We start from the raw sequence: 15,160 nt of genomic DNA on the forward strand, positions 1-15,160 counted from the left end.
GAGATATGATTCTATAAGTGACGTAACCGACAAAAAGCGTTGTATTTGAACGCGCTCAATTTTCTCAGAGATGGCTGAACCGATTTGAACAAACTTGGGCTCGTTTGAAAGCTACTGTCGGGCCATTGATCAAGTTCGAAGATCAAATGGCTGTGATTTTTGGTTCCGGAGATATGATTCTATAAGTGACGTAACCGACAAAAAGCGTTGTATTTGAACGCGCTCAATTTTCTCAGAGATGGCTGATCCGATTTCAACAAACTTGGGCTCGTTTGAAAGCTACTGTCGTGCCATTGATCAAGTTCGAAGATCAAATGGTTGTGACTTTTGGTTCCAGAAATATGATTGTATAAGTGACGTAACCGACAAAACACGTTGATTTTTACCGCTCTTGTATATATAAGGGTGCTAAAATTTTGGGATCAACTCTATTTTCGTAAAGTTCTAGTGCTCAAAAGTTTAAGCACCTCGAAAAAAGCCTTCATGCAAAATTTGACCTAAATTGGACATGCTTAACGGGTGCTGCCCGGTGGTAAAGGTTTGACAATTATCGATCTTGAAAAAGCACCATAGGGGGGAGTACATGAAATTTCCAAAATAAAAAATTTTTTTTGATGCCAAAACTCTTAAAACTGCATAAAACATCGAAATTTAGTGTTATCCCGAAAAAATTTTTTTTTGAAAAAATCAACTTTCTGGGACTTAGAAAAATTTTCATATTTTTTCTAAGTCCCAAAAAGTCGACATTTTCAAAAAAAATTTTTTTCGAGATGACACTAAATCTCGACGTTTCATGCAATTCTAAGCCTTTTGGCATCAAAAATTTTTTTTCGATTTCGAAAATTTCATGTACTCCCCCCTATGGTGATTTTTCAAGATATATGAAAATTCCACTAAGTGGACTAAGAAGGGTTTTGCCTTTCTCTATAGAAAGGTATTAGAATTGCTGGAAAAACCGACTTTCGAACGGAGCCTCGGAGACCCATAGTGTTATATACCATTCGACTCAGCTCGACGAGATCGGAAAATGTCTGTGTGTGTGTGTGTGTGTGTGTGTGTGTGTGTGTGTGTGTGTGTGTGTGTGTGTGTGTGTGTGTGTGTGTGTGTGTGTGTGTGTGTGGGTGTGTGTGTATGTGTGTGTGTGTATGTGTGTGTATGTGTGTGCACTTTTCGAAGATATTTGAACGCGCTCAATTTTCTCAGAGATGGCTGAACCGATTTGAACAAACTTGGGCTCGTTTGAAAGCTACTGTCGGGCCATTGATCAAGTTCGAAGATCAAATGGCTGTGATTTTTGGTTCCGGAGATATGATTCTATAAGTGACGTAACCGACAAAAAGCGTTGTATTTGAACGCGCTCAATTTTCTCAGAGATGGCTGAACCGATTTGAACAAACTTGGGCTCGTTTGAAAGCTACTATCGGGCCATTGATCAAGTTCGAAGATCAAATGGCTGTGATTTTTGGTTCCGGAGATATGATTCTATAAGTGACGTAACCGACAAAAAGCGTTGTATTTGAACGCGCTCAATTTTCTCAGAGATGGCTGATCCGATTTCAACAAACTTGGGCTCGTTTGAAAGCTACTGTCGTGCCATTGATCAAGTTCGAAGATCAAATGGTTGTGACTTTTGGTTCCAGAAATATGATTGTATAAGTGACGTAACCGACAAAACACGTTGATTTTTACCGCTCTTGTATATATAAGGGTGCTAAAATTTTGGGATCAACTCTATTTTCGTAAAGTTCTAGTGCTCAAAAGTTTAAGCACCTCGAAAAAAGCCTTCATGCAAAATTTGACCTAAATTGGACATGCTTAAGGGGTGCTGCCCGGTGGTAAAGGTTTGACAATTATCGATCTTGAAAAAGCACCATAGGGGGGAGTACATGAAATTTCCAAAATAAAAAATTTTTTTTGATGCCAAAACTCTTAAAACTGCATAAAACATCGAAATTTAGTGTTATCCCGAAAAAATTTTTTTTTGAAAAAATCAACTTTCTGGGACTTAGAAAAATTTTCATATTTTTTCTAAGTCCCAAAAAGTCGACATTTTCAAAAAAAATTTTTTTCGAGATGACACTAAATCTCGACGTTTCATGCAATTCTAAGCCTTTTGGCATCAAAAATTTTTTTTCGATTTCGAAAATTTCATGTACTCCCCCCTATGGTGATTTTTCAAGATATATGAAAATTCCACTAAGTGGACTAAGAAGGGTTTTGCCTTTCTCTATAGAAAGGTATTAGAATTGCTGGAAAAACCGACTTTCGAACGGAGCCTCGGAGACCCATAGTGTTATATACCATTCGACTCAGCTCGACGAGATCGGAAAATGTCTGTGTGTGTGTGTGTGTGTGTGTGTGTGTGTGTGTGTGTGTGTGTGTGTGTGTGTGTGTGTGTGTGTGTGTGTGTGTGTGTGTGTGTGTGTGGGTGTGTGTGTATGTGTGTGTGTGTGTGTGCACTTTTCGAAGATATTTGAACGCGCTCAATTTTCTCAGAGATGGCTCAAACGATTTTAACAAACTTGGGCTCGTTTGAAAGCTACTATCGGGGCATTGATCAAGTTCGAAGATAAAATGGCTGTGACTTTTGGTTCCGGAGATATGATTGTATAAGTGACGTAATCGACAAAAAGCGTTGTATTTGAACGCGCTCAATTTCCTCAGAGATGGCTGAACCGATTTGAACAAACTTGGACTCGTTTGAAAGCTACTGGCGGGCCATTGATCAAGTTCGAAGATCAAATGGCTGTGACTTTTGGTTCCGGAGATATGATTGTATAAGTGACGTAACCGACAAAAAGCGTTGTATTTGAACGCGCTCAATTTTCTCAGAGATGGCTGAACCGATTTGAACAAACTTGGACTCGTTTGAAAGCTACTGGCGGGCCATTGATCAAGTTCTAAGATCAAAAGGTTGTGACTTTTGGTTCCAGATATATGATGGTATAAGTGACGTAACCGACAAAACACGTTGATTTTTACCGCTCTTGTATATATAAGGGTGCCAAAATTTTAGGATCAACTCTATTTTCGTAAAGATCTAGTGCTCAAAAGTTTAAGCACCTCGAAAAAAGCCTTCATGCAAAATTTGACCTGAATCGGACATGCTTAAGGGGTGCTGCCCGGTGGTAAAGGTTTGACAATTATCGATCTTGAAAAAGCACCATAGGGGGGAGTACATGAAATTTCCAAAATCGAAAATTTTTTTTGATGCCAAAACTCTTAAAACTGCATAAAACATCGAAATTTAGTGTCATCTCAAAAAAAATTTTTTTGAAAAAATCAACTTTCTGGGACTTAGAAAAATTTTCATATTTTTTCTAAGTCCCAAAAAGTCGATTTTTTTTAAAAAAATTTTTTTCGAGATGACACTAAATCTCGACGTTTCATGCAATTCTAAGCCTTTTGGCATCAAAAATTTTTTTTCGATTTCGAAAATTTCATGTACTTCCCCCTATGGTGATTTTTCAAGATATATGAAAATTTCACTAAGTGGACTAAGAAGGCTTTTTTTAGATTGGCATCACTGTTCTCATACAAATAGGCAACGCAAAATGTCAAGCACTAGTTTGGAAAAATGATGCTGACTGTGTGACATAAACACTGAAGCATGCTTTTGTGAACTACTCGAATCAATCTGAATCAATTGTTGTCAAAATTAGTGTCCAGAATTATTTAATACAAGTATGAAACATATTTTCATGAGACTGTTATGAAAGAAGAGAAAGGCATTATCACACCACTAGGTGGATTAAGAAGGGTTTTTCTTAATCATTTTAACCTTTTATTATAAATGTAAAAAATAGGTATAGAATTCTTTACCTAAAAACTTTAGGAAAAATTTTTAACGGGGATATCGATATTATTGTGTAAGCGACTTTTCGCCATATTCTAGTAGTAAGAGTTTTGAGCGCTGAATGACAAAGTAATGTCTGGGAGCAACGTAGAACACGATTTTTATACAATTGTTCCTTAGTATCAAAAAGACTGTGTACAGTATACTTTTTCATGAAATTTTGCCTCGAACCGATTTTAGCACGGTTCGTTTTTAGCAACATAATTGTTCGAATATGACATAAGTAAACCAGATGGCAGCTTTTTCGAGTTGAAAGCAATTCCATAATTATATTGATTTAAACTACTTACACAAATTTAATGCTGGAAGAGCATAACACCCATATACCATTCGAATCAATTCGTCGAGATCAGCAAATGCGTGTGTGACAAATAATTTCACTCAATTTTCTTGGAGATGACTCAACCGTGTTCTACAAACTCAGATTCATATGAAAAGTCGTATGCTCCCAGACAAGGTTCCTGAATTATGTTTGGATCCGACTTCTGGTTCCGGAACTGCAGCATGATATGTGAAACGAAATTAAAATAACTCATTTTTCTCGTAGAAGGCTGCACCGGTCCAAGTTTCAAATAAAAAGTTTTTAGATTCTATAAAACATCTTGTTTTTCAGTCAGATCCAACATCCGGTTTAGGGGATACAGGGTAATTAGTATAAAATGTCTATTTCACATAAATTAATCAGTTTTATCGGCTTTACAGATTTGGATAGTTGATAACCAAATAAACGTATTTTAGTTTTAGTGGTATTCGTTGGTTGGTTTTCGATTCGGATGTAATTCGCACTACGATTTCTCAAAGATGTCTACACTGATTTTCAAACATTTTGAATAAAAAATGTTAACTATACAGCTACTCAGGTGAATTTATCTGACTTCGGTTACACCGATTTTCAAATTCCGGTTCCAGTATCGAATCGTTTCTCAAAGCTCAATTGTTTTTTTTTTTCAAAGAAGCCAAATCGACAAAGACAAAATTAATTGACTGTAGCTTGATACGCTCGACTCTAGAGTATGCATCTGTCGTTTGGTCAACTTTTTACCTTCGAGACATTCAACACCTTGAATCAATCCAACGCAAATTCGTCCGCTATGCACTTCGTCGTCTTCCGTGGAGAGACCCATTGAACCTTTAAACATTAAAGCTTCCGAGATCGTTGCAAGCTGATTGACCTAGATTTGCTCTCTGTTCGAAGTGATGCCTGTAAGGTCATTTTCGTCGCTGATTTACTACAAGCTCGTATAGACTGTTCAGATCTTCTAGAAATTGTAACACTTAGATATTCATCGCCGTACTCTTCGTTTCCACCCATTTCTTAGAATACCCTCATCTAGAACTAACTATGGTTATTACGAAACTTTGACTAGTATGTGCCGCCTATTTAATAATTGCTAGTATATTTAGTATTAGTTTTCCCTCATCATTGTATAATTTCTAAGTTGTAGTTTTAAGTTACGATGTATTATGTATTATTTGGATCGTTGTAATCTGTTTTTGCAAAAGATGAGGAGGTTTTATGCCTGTTGGAGAGAAAATTTTAACTAAACTAGCTCCGCTTGGCTTTTCCTTGCTCCACAATAAACAAATAATTTTATCAAATTCTGATTTCCGATTTTGGAATTACAGAATGACGAAAAACCGATATAGAAGATGACAATACCGAAAAGGTTGAAAGTTGGACCCAAAACAATCTATCTTCTATCTTCTATATATATAAAAATTGATGTAAGTTTGAATGTTTGTAACGCCATAACTTCGGAACTACTGAACGGATTGCCACTAAACTTGGCACAGGTACTACTCGCATTTCAGAGATGGTTTAGGGAGAATTTTTATAGGGGAGGGAGTGTAGTAAGTGTAATTAACGGGATGGGGTCATGAAAAAATTCATATAACTTGACGAGAATCGATACGTTTTGAAGACCATAGAAATATTTTGCATACATTAGATATGACTTTACGGGGGGGTGGATGTAGCAAGTGGCTTTAAAAAGGAGGGGGTGTAATGTTTGTAATGTAATAACTCCGGAACTAATTAACGGATTGCTATCAAACTTGGTACAGATACTTATTGCTCTTAAGAGATGGTCATAAGGGTGTTTTTGTGGGGGAGGGAGCGTAGCAAGTGTCCTTAAAATATCCAACCTAGTTTGGTGTGGTGAGTTTGAGTTTTTTGGAGTTACGTTCGATTATATTAACAATTTGAACTTTGCTCCTCCCTTGGATGAGACCCTTACTTTATCCACCCGCTCCCACTCTCTTCTTAAAAATGTTCTTAGGATCATCTCAAGTGCAAATAATATCTGTACTCAGCAAGAAGTATCGTTTTATGGAAAATTCTATAAACTTTACATTCAACTTCCTTTTTTGGAGGCACTCATTATATCCACCCCCCACAAATATCCTTAAAACCATATTCGAGTTTTTCAAAATGTATGTATGGCTTTAAAAAGTATCAATTCTCTTTAAATAAGATAAAATTCGACATGGCCTTCTCATATTAAGAACGCTTGCTACACACTCTCCCCTGAGAATGTCCTAATGATCATCTCTGAAGAGCAAGAAGTACCTATGTCAAGTTTGATTGCAATACGTTCAGTAGTTTTGGAGTTATGCCGTTGAAAACATTACACCCCCCTTTTTAAAGGTACATCCAACCCCCAGATAATCATACCTACGGAATGCAAAATGTTTCTATGGTTTTCAAAAAGTATCGATTCTCGTCAAATTAGACACATTTTTTCATGACCCTATCGTTAATTTGAATTAAGTAGTACTGCTATTGTTAAATTTAATGAATTAATCGATACTTTTTGAAGAGCACAGATACTTCGTACACTACTAAGAGGTGGTCATAAGGGTTATCATGGAGGAAAGCTGTAGTAAGTTCACTAATGAAAGGGGAGTTCAATATAAAATTTATTCTACAAGAAACGATGCATCTTGACAAATACAGATACTACTTTTATGTCCATGTAGATTAAAAGGTTATTTTAAGGGAGAGGGAGTGCAGCAAGTGCCCCAAACATGGCAAGTGTAAGATAAAATTGATTGAATAGCAACATAAAACTGCTCAGAGTATTACACTAAGTAGGACAAGAATTTTGTTCGACCTTTTCTTCCCGAAACATTTCCGAGCAACGCCGGGTCATTCAGCTAGTTGCAATTTATTCGTCATATGGCCATACGAATCGGTTCGGGTTATGCTGGTTCCTGAGGCTCTGGAAGTACCCTAAATAACCGTAAACTCTTAAGTGGAAATAACTACGACATATCATGGAATGTTTAATCGATTGCCACACTTTTAGATTCAAATTCGATCCGATTTTTGTTTCGACATTACAGAGTAATGAAATTTGCCACATAAAAATTAAGCACGTTTTTAATAGGTTAATCTGTTTTTTAGTTATCGTAAACACCACACGTACACAGTTTGGTAAACAAGTCTTTGAGTAAATCTATCTCAGGAAAAACTCGACATTTTTACATAAAATTTACACTGTAGTGATTTGTAATAAAGAATTATATCTATTTAAAAATAATGAATAGGTCACCTAGAGTTTTTTTTTAATCCACGATCGAAAGGAAGAAACGAAAAATCCCGTTCACAGGAGAAGTTCCCTTTTTCAATTAGCATTAAGAAACAAATATACGAACCATTCAAACTACGTTTTTTGAAACCATAAGTTAAAGACAGTCAATTATTACACCTTCATGTAGGTAGTAATGGTAGTACTAGACACTACAAATACATAGTAGTGGAAATCTTTTTACGATGCTCATTGGAAAGTATATGCCAATGAAAGAATGTGAACTTTCATGTCATACATTGAAAGGCAAAATAAAAATCCCGTTTACTTTCTGCATGGCTATGTACAACACAAACGGCAGTCATCAACATCGTTTCCAGCGCCGTCACCGTCATCGGAATCCCATAACGAATCAGCATACTGCAACTTTGACCATAACTATGAGGCGATGATCCCAATGATGATGATGACGATGATGATGATGATGATGATGATGATGATACTACACTACACACCAGCTCGAAGAAGCCGAAGCGCCGGCTTACGACAGATCCCCTATTCCTTTCATGCAGGAAACCTTAGCCTGTCCGGAGCAACATCAGCACCAGTAGCTGAGAAAAACTACTACTCGAAGGAAACGGCGAGAGAAATTAGGGGTTTTCCACGATGGTTTTCCCACTTGTCGCTCTCGCTCGCTCCGTTTTCAGCAGGCAGCAGACGATCGCTCTCCGTCCCTGTCGGTCTCAGCCGACCCGTTCTCATTCTAGCTTAGTCAGTAGCTTCGCCCGTTCGGTGACAATCGTCCGCTCTTTGTCTTTCGCACGGCAACCAACGCTTGGCTCTTCTAGGTGAGGGACGACGCGCGGGGTTATACATTACAACCTTCGTTTGGTTTCTTTGCCAAACACACATATGTGCGGCTGTGTGGCTGCCACTTTTTGCTCTGATTACACGACGAAGGAGTTATGGCTCGCAACAGCAGCGGGTGTTCCGCCGCGGTGTTGGCGCCCGGAGAATGGGGGAGGAGCAGGAAATGTTCTAATTCCGCCACAGAGGGCACACACAGGCTGGCAGCCAACCAGTTCGCTTTCAGGAACCGTCCGCACTATCTCACCATACCACACATCGGTCGGTTGGGTTTGGTTTGGTTTGGTGTGCTCCTTCGTCTTGTTCTTCTTTCGAAAGCCCGACGTCGTCGAACGAACGAACAAACGCGCCCGTGGTCTCCTCCCGGTCTGGGAAGTTTCCGAGCTAGGCACTCGTCGTCGTCGTCGGTCAAACACAGCAATCGACACGGTCACGTTCCGACGCAGAAAAGGTGCACGCAAAATGATGTGGTGGTCCATCGTGTGTTGAAAAGTTTTTCCGTACCTGACCGGAGCCCGGAACCCGGGTGGAAGAAAACAGCCCCGTTTGTAACCACACACCGAACCGACGGACAGAAATCCGTACCGGATCGAACGCGCGGTCGGGTGAACGTGTAATCAGTAAATAAGCGTTATCGATACCGCATCAGCGACGCAACGTTTTTCGATCCACCACCCGAAGGGAAGACGACCAACGTAAGGCGGTTTTTCTGGTTGGATCCTTCCACGGCCGTCGTTCCAAACAGGATCGTCTCGTCCGGCCGGGGCAGGCCCGTGAAAGTTGAGTTGAGAATAATCACCCGCGTGTGTGTTTGCACGGGGACTTGTGTCTTGTTTACAGAGCTGGAGTGTGTACCGGACGGACTGTGCGTGTGTTTCGGTTCAGTTTGTAGCAGAATTTGACTTTTTACACTCGTGTATCCTCGCGTGTGGAGAGAGATAGAGAGAGAGAAAGAGACCCCCGTTGGATCAGTCAGTGGTGGTAAAGTGTTTTCAATTTCACGGCTACCGTCCTCCCCGTCGATCCGTTGGTTGGTTGTTTGGTTGTTCTGATGGTTTCCTATATGTGTGGAATCGGAAAAGCCGCCAGATGTAGACCGATATGAGCTGGGCTTTTACAAGTGATTGAATAAGCGCACCTCCGAGATATGGTGTAAACATTGTAGTTGGGATTTTCGAAAGGAACGGATTAAGCTCGTGTCGTGACTCCATCCGGGTTTGTGACTCTGTGCCAATGGAAGAAAATCCGATGCTCGTAGATCGGTTATTGTGGTCGTAAATCGTTGGGTCTAGTGGAATGTGATTGCCCATATGTTTGTTGATTTTTGGATACCGGGAGAAGCAATTGCATCGAAGTGAAATGCAAGGTAATTAGGAACAAAGTGTTATTATTCAAGTGCAGAGGAGTGGTTTCTGCACAGTCTATCGAATTCATGATTTTACCTACGAATAACTTATTTCTGTTCGGAACCTAACCCTTGAATAGTTTGGCAATCCATAGTTAGAGACATTAGATTACAATCTTTCCTGTTTCTAAAACTTTAGTAAATGAAATTCACAAATATGTTCGTGAAAATCATGTTCAAACAAGTTGTAGTGTGAAAGTAATTGAAATAAACGGCTGTCTTTCAATGTTTTACGGTTAGTTATTTGGGGTTTTTGGTACCACATAAGAGTCTTCGACTTATCCCAAAGTTATCAATTTTTATTGAACCACTGTTAAAACCATCTAACTGTGCGACATAAACCACTAAGCAGACGTACAGTTAAATTAGTACAAACTAGTACCCACCCATGCGGTACCAAAACCCCTAAATGACAATAATTTGTAGACGGCCAGAGAGCCTTTACTGTGAAAACCCACATTTGAACCGAGGTCTATTGAATTAATTACTTCGGATCGAATTTCCGGTTCGGGAGTAACGAGGTCAAATGTGCAAAAAAGAGAAAAAGGTGCACTCAATTTTCTCCAAGACCGCTCCGATTTTCTTGAACTCAGATTCAAATTTAAGGCCACAGAGCTTGCTATTGAATTTTATCTGGATCCTACTTCCGGTTCCGGAGTTAAGGGGTAAAATAAGCCAAAAGAAATTAAAAACCTGTTTTAATCCACCTAGTGGTGCAATAATGTCTTTCTTGTATTACTTATACCGTCATAAATAGAACTATGGAGTTCTAAAAACAACTGTTCATTGAATAGAAATAGGGTAGTGTGTTTGTTATTCAAAAACTACAAGGATCAGCCGCATGGGGTTGTTCGAGCCATTGATGTGGAACAAGGCAACCATAATTTCTAATGATCTACAATCAAAAAGATCAATCAATCTGAACCAACACCGAACATCATTTGTCTTGATTTGTATTTTTTTTTATAACCGACGAAATTACACCATTATCCCAAATGTATGCAATTATATCTTTGTACATACCTTCTCTTCGCCAAGCTTGTGTTCAAGTTCTTTATGCAAGCAGATTTTTTAGCGTTAAGTTTCTCTTCCATTCTGCGATTTCGGTTGAAGCGATAAACTATTTCTCATTATCAATCGAGTTCATCTAATATAAATTAGAAATTAATCTTAAGCACTCAAAATTTATCCAGGGGTAGTTGTCAATTTCTCATGGGGAAACGACATAACATGGAATTCCGAGCTTGCATGACACAAGATTATACTGTGAAAATTTCAGAATGATTGTTTGACTTTAGCGGTCGGGAAAGTCTTTTTTCTGAAGGAAGAATTGCATAGCTGAAAACGGCAACTTTCAACTTGTTCATTGAATATCTCGCCTTCAAAAGCATGGATCAAAAATCTATCCTGACAATGTCTAGATAATTTAGTTTAGATGCGATTAGTGCATAAAAACATATATGTTGTCGAGCGATAAAAATGGAGTGAAAGTTATTTTTGTAATGGTAACTCCATTTCTATGACGCACCATTTTTATCTTCTCTTGTATCCTGGTAACGTAACGAAACATGAAAGAGAAATAAAATCGGCTCAGCAAGGCTGCCAAACAAGCGGTAGCATTATTGGATTTTATGTGATGTAATCAAACTTGTAACCGAAAATATCAAAACTTTCTTGGCTACCCGGCCACATCGAGAGTCATTTTACACATTTACGAGAGAGCATGGAGAGAAATGTAATACGCACAGCGAGCCACACGGTTTTACGCTAACAACTGGCCTCAGTCCTTAAAGCTTCAAATCGTTTTATGGCACGTTTTTGTCTTGGTGTCTAGCAACAACCTACCTCTAGCATGCTACGAGTAGAACTGAAACGTTAGCTTTAATTTCGCTTCTATTTATGGATTCGCGTGCTTCCAACAGCTTCGCTTTTGCATCGATTGACCAATCAGAGCGATGCTCTCTCTTTGATACATCGCTTACTCCTTCAAAACCGTCGTCTATGGCAGGGAAGTCCGGTATGCCAAAGATTTTTAGCAGTCAAATAGGACACTGCTCGCTACTAATCAAAATTTCAATCATATATAATTGAAAATACGTGGCTTGATACATTCAAATCGAAACATAGAAATATTTCCTATCAAATGATAAAATAATATTAATAATTGGTACAAAATAGACTGAGCTGTAAGTCTTTAAAACCTGACCACATTTCTACGTGTAGTTTTCCTTGAGTTTCTAATTTGCACCCCTATATAGAAAATAAAGATGTATTCCACATCAAAAGATTTGAGGGATTTTGAATAAAAACATTTTCCTTTGAACATATAAGTTTGTGAAAATCGATTTGGTCATCTTGAAGAAAATTAAGGATCTGGCAGTTTTTGACCACTATTTCCAATAGTTCCGAAACCTAATTTCGAAGACCGGAATAACCGAAGTTGGATCGTATCACCAGCAACAAATATAACCTACAAATTGGAACAGTTTTGAAGCTAATTGAAAAGAAATTTTCTCTCTATCACTTCGTTGCTTTAGGTGGCGTTATAAAAGTTTTGACCCAGTAGATTCGGAACCGGAAGTCGGATCCAGATGAAATTCAGGAATTTCATTTTGGATTATATGACCTTCTATATAAAACCTAAGTTCATGAAAATCGGCCAAACCATCTCTGAGAAAATAGTCTGAGTTTCATTTTGGAGTATTAAAACACTATTTTCGGAATCGGAAATCGGGAGCCTAATAAGCTCTGCAAACTATAAGAAATTATCAGTCAGTTTTATGGGATTTGTACTTGCGTTTGCTATCGTTTATGAAAAAAAACACATTAAATTGAAAATGTTCCACTTGACGTAATCTAGTTCCGAAACCGAAAGTCGGGTCCGGATCCAATGTTCTAGAAAATTTCAAGACCTTTCGTTTGAATTTCAGTTTGTGAAAACTGATCGAGCCATTTCTGAGAAAATCTGGTGAATATTTTATACTTAATTTTCACATATTACCCAGTAATTCCGGAACCGGAAGTCGGATTCAAATCAAATTCAATAGCAACCTATGGGATTACATGGCCTTCAATTTGGATCTTAGTTGAAGACAATCGGTTCAGCGGTCTCTGAGAAAATCGAGTGGACTTTTTTTTTCATCTTTTTTGGACATTTTACCCCGTGCGTACTGGTTTTGTATCGTCATTTTATATGGTGGTTTGAAAGCATTGACCATTGCGGAACCGGAAGTCAGATCCGGATGAAATTTCACAGAAATTTTTGAGCCAACATGAGCTTTAATTTGAATCTAGATTTGTAAAAATTGGTTCAAGCGTCGCTGAGAAATCGAAGAGAGTTTACTAAAAATGTAAATTGGAAATTTTCCACTTATCGTTTTCTAGTTCCGAAATCAAAATTGATCCAGATTGAATGTTCTAGAAAATTATATTGTATTGTATATCGTTTATTTATAACCGACATTAACTTACCGTGGTCGTTCACTGAGTGGGTTCTAGAAAATACATAAAAATACATTCAAATAGCCGTATAATTCTTTAATTTGGTAGAGTTGGTTAGTTGATACCCAAATGCGTTGATTTTAGATATATTGGATTATTTATTATTAATTATCTGGTTCCAGAAGTACCACTTCAATTTCTCAGAAACGGTCAGACCGATTTTCGCAAACTGCAATTTAAATGGATCTGGAGCTGAACTGACTATTAAACATATACTTTGGAACAGAAATCGAGATCAGGTTTCTTGTGCGGCACTGAATTCTAAGCCTGAAACCTAGCACTGAACTCTGGGCCTGAATTCTAGTCTGCAGTAGAATTTTAGTTTCCCGATTCCGGTCCAGGATTCAGTTCTAGAATCCAGACCCGGAGTTTAGTTCGAAAATCTTCAGATTCCAAGTTACACGTGGAACTAAATTTTCGAACCAAATTCTGAACCTGCTTTTTGGAACTGAATTCTGATACTGGATTTCGGTCTGAAGTTCCAGAACTTCAGTTCCCAAAACTCAGTTCCAGAATTCGGAAACTGAATTCAGAATTTGAATTCCGGACATGAATGTCGGAGCTGCATTCTGGTCTGAGACTTATTTTTAGATCAAAATTTCAGTTTCAAAAATCGCATCCAAATCCAGAATTCATTTCCGAAGTTTATTTTCAGATTCCAGATCTAGAATCAAGATCCTGATTTCAGTTTCAGATTGCGGTCTGCTTCAGTTCCTGACTTCTGGAACTCGATTCTGGCCTTGGTTTCTGAACGAGGAACTGAATTTTAGATCTGGATTTTAGAAATGAAAAAGGAAATTTGGTCTAAAATGCTGAAACTGAATTACAGAATTGAACTTTTGAATTGGATTTTTAACCTGAATTCTGGTTTGAACAGCACGAGTCAATCATGCAGGTAAGAATGAATGAAGCACTATTCTTAACTTATCAAACATTTTAGAAAACTTTACTTATCAAACATTTAGAAACGCTCAGGTCGTGCTTTCATTTAGACTTCGGTCGTCAGGAGGAGCAGTCGCCAGCAATGAGATCAGATCTTTTGCGTGGTACAAAACTTCGAACTATCGGGTCGTGCTCTCAACAAAATAAATCTTTCGCAATGGTATCAGAAATAATAGTAATATTTAATAATTAAATTTGTAACATTGTGAGATAACCAAGGATAACTCAAAAACTCTTGGAAATAATGAGAAAAATTCACTACGCTTGCTTACCTTTTTCGCACTGGGACGACGGTTTTGAGGCAGTCTCGGGCGAAGTGAGTAGTAGTCACCTTTAGCAGCAGCCAAAACAGATCTTCTGTGTGGTATAAAGTCTAAAACGCTCAAGCTGCGCTCTATTATTTGCATGTAAAGCCTCATTTGGATTAGATTTTGGAACCAAATTCCACCTGAATTTTGAATTTAATTCTGGTTTTAAAATGTAATTTTGGAACTTAATTTCAGAATTTAGTTCCAGAATACGGATTCAAAAGTTAACATTTAGACTCCGAAACTGAATCCTAATTCTACATTCTGATTTTCGAAATTGATTGCTTGACTAGATTTTGAACTACATTTAGTGGCTTAATTTGAGTTCAGAATTCGTATCCAGAATTCCCATTCTGGAACAAAAATGTCGAACAAAAAACGAATTCCGACACAAAATTCATGATATAAATTCTAGAAAACAATAAAGTTTCAGATCTGAACCAGAATTTTTGAACTGACTTCAGACCCTAAATTTAACTCCTGATTCCAGTTTTTGAGTTCATTACTCTTATTCAGATTAAGCATATTAGAATTGAATTCAAGAACATGGGTTTTGGAACAAGATTTTGGAATTGGATTCAGTGTTTCTCGAGTTAGGTTCGAAATTCAAGTTCAGTTTCTGAATTCTAAAACTAAATTAATGAGCTGAATTCTTGACCTGGTTTCTGAACCTAAAATTTGCAACTGAATTCGGAGCTAGTTCCATATTCCGAGTTCAGTTCGAGTCATGCTTCAATATAGATGCTCCGTG

At 38.0% G+C, this 15,160-nt stretch overlaps 1 protein-coding gene across 6 annotated transcripts in view; it reads left to right on the top strand.

Moving 5' to 3' along the window:
- The window catches only part of LOC131426191 (homeobox protein 5), a 156,029-nt gene that overhangs the window by 62,631 nt on the left and 78,238 nt on the right, over positions 1-15,160 (top strand). Inside the window, exon 1 of one of the 6 annotated variants that reach the window (XM_058588725.1) lies at positions 8,466-9,619. The exons of the other annotated variants lie outside the window; for them this stretch is intronic. The gene's annotated coding sequence lies outside the window, so the exon portion shown is untranslated. Of the gene's footprint in view, positions 1-8,465; positions 9,620-15,160 lie in introns of those variants that run through there. 6 annotated transcript variants of the gene reach the window in all.

Source organism: Malaya genurostris, chromosome 1 (assembly GCF_030247185.1).
Source record: "Malaya genurostris strain Urasoe2022 chromosome 1, Malgen_1.1, whole genome shotgun sequence".
NCBI lineage: Eukaryota > Metazoa > Arthropoda > Insecta > Diptera > Culicidae > Malaya > Malaya genurostris.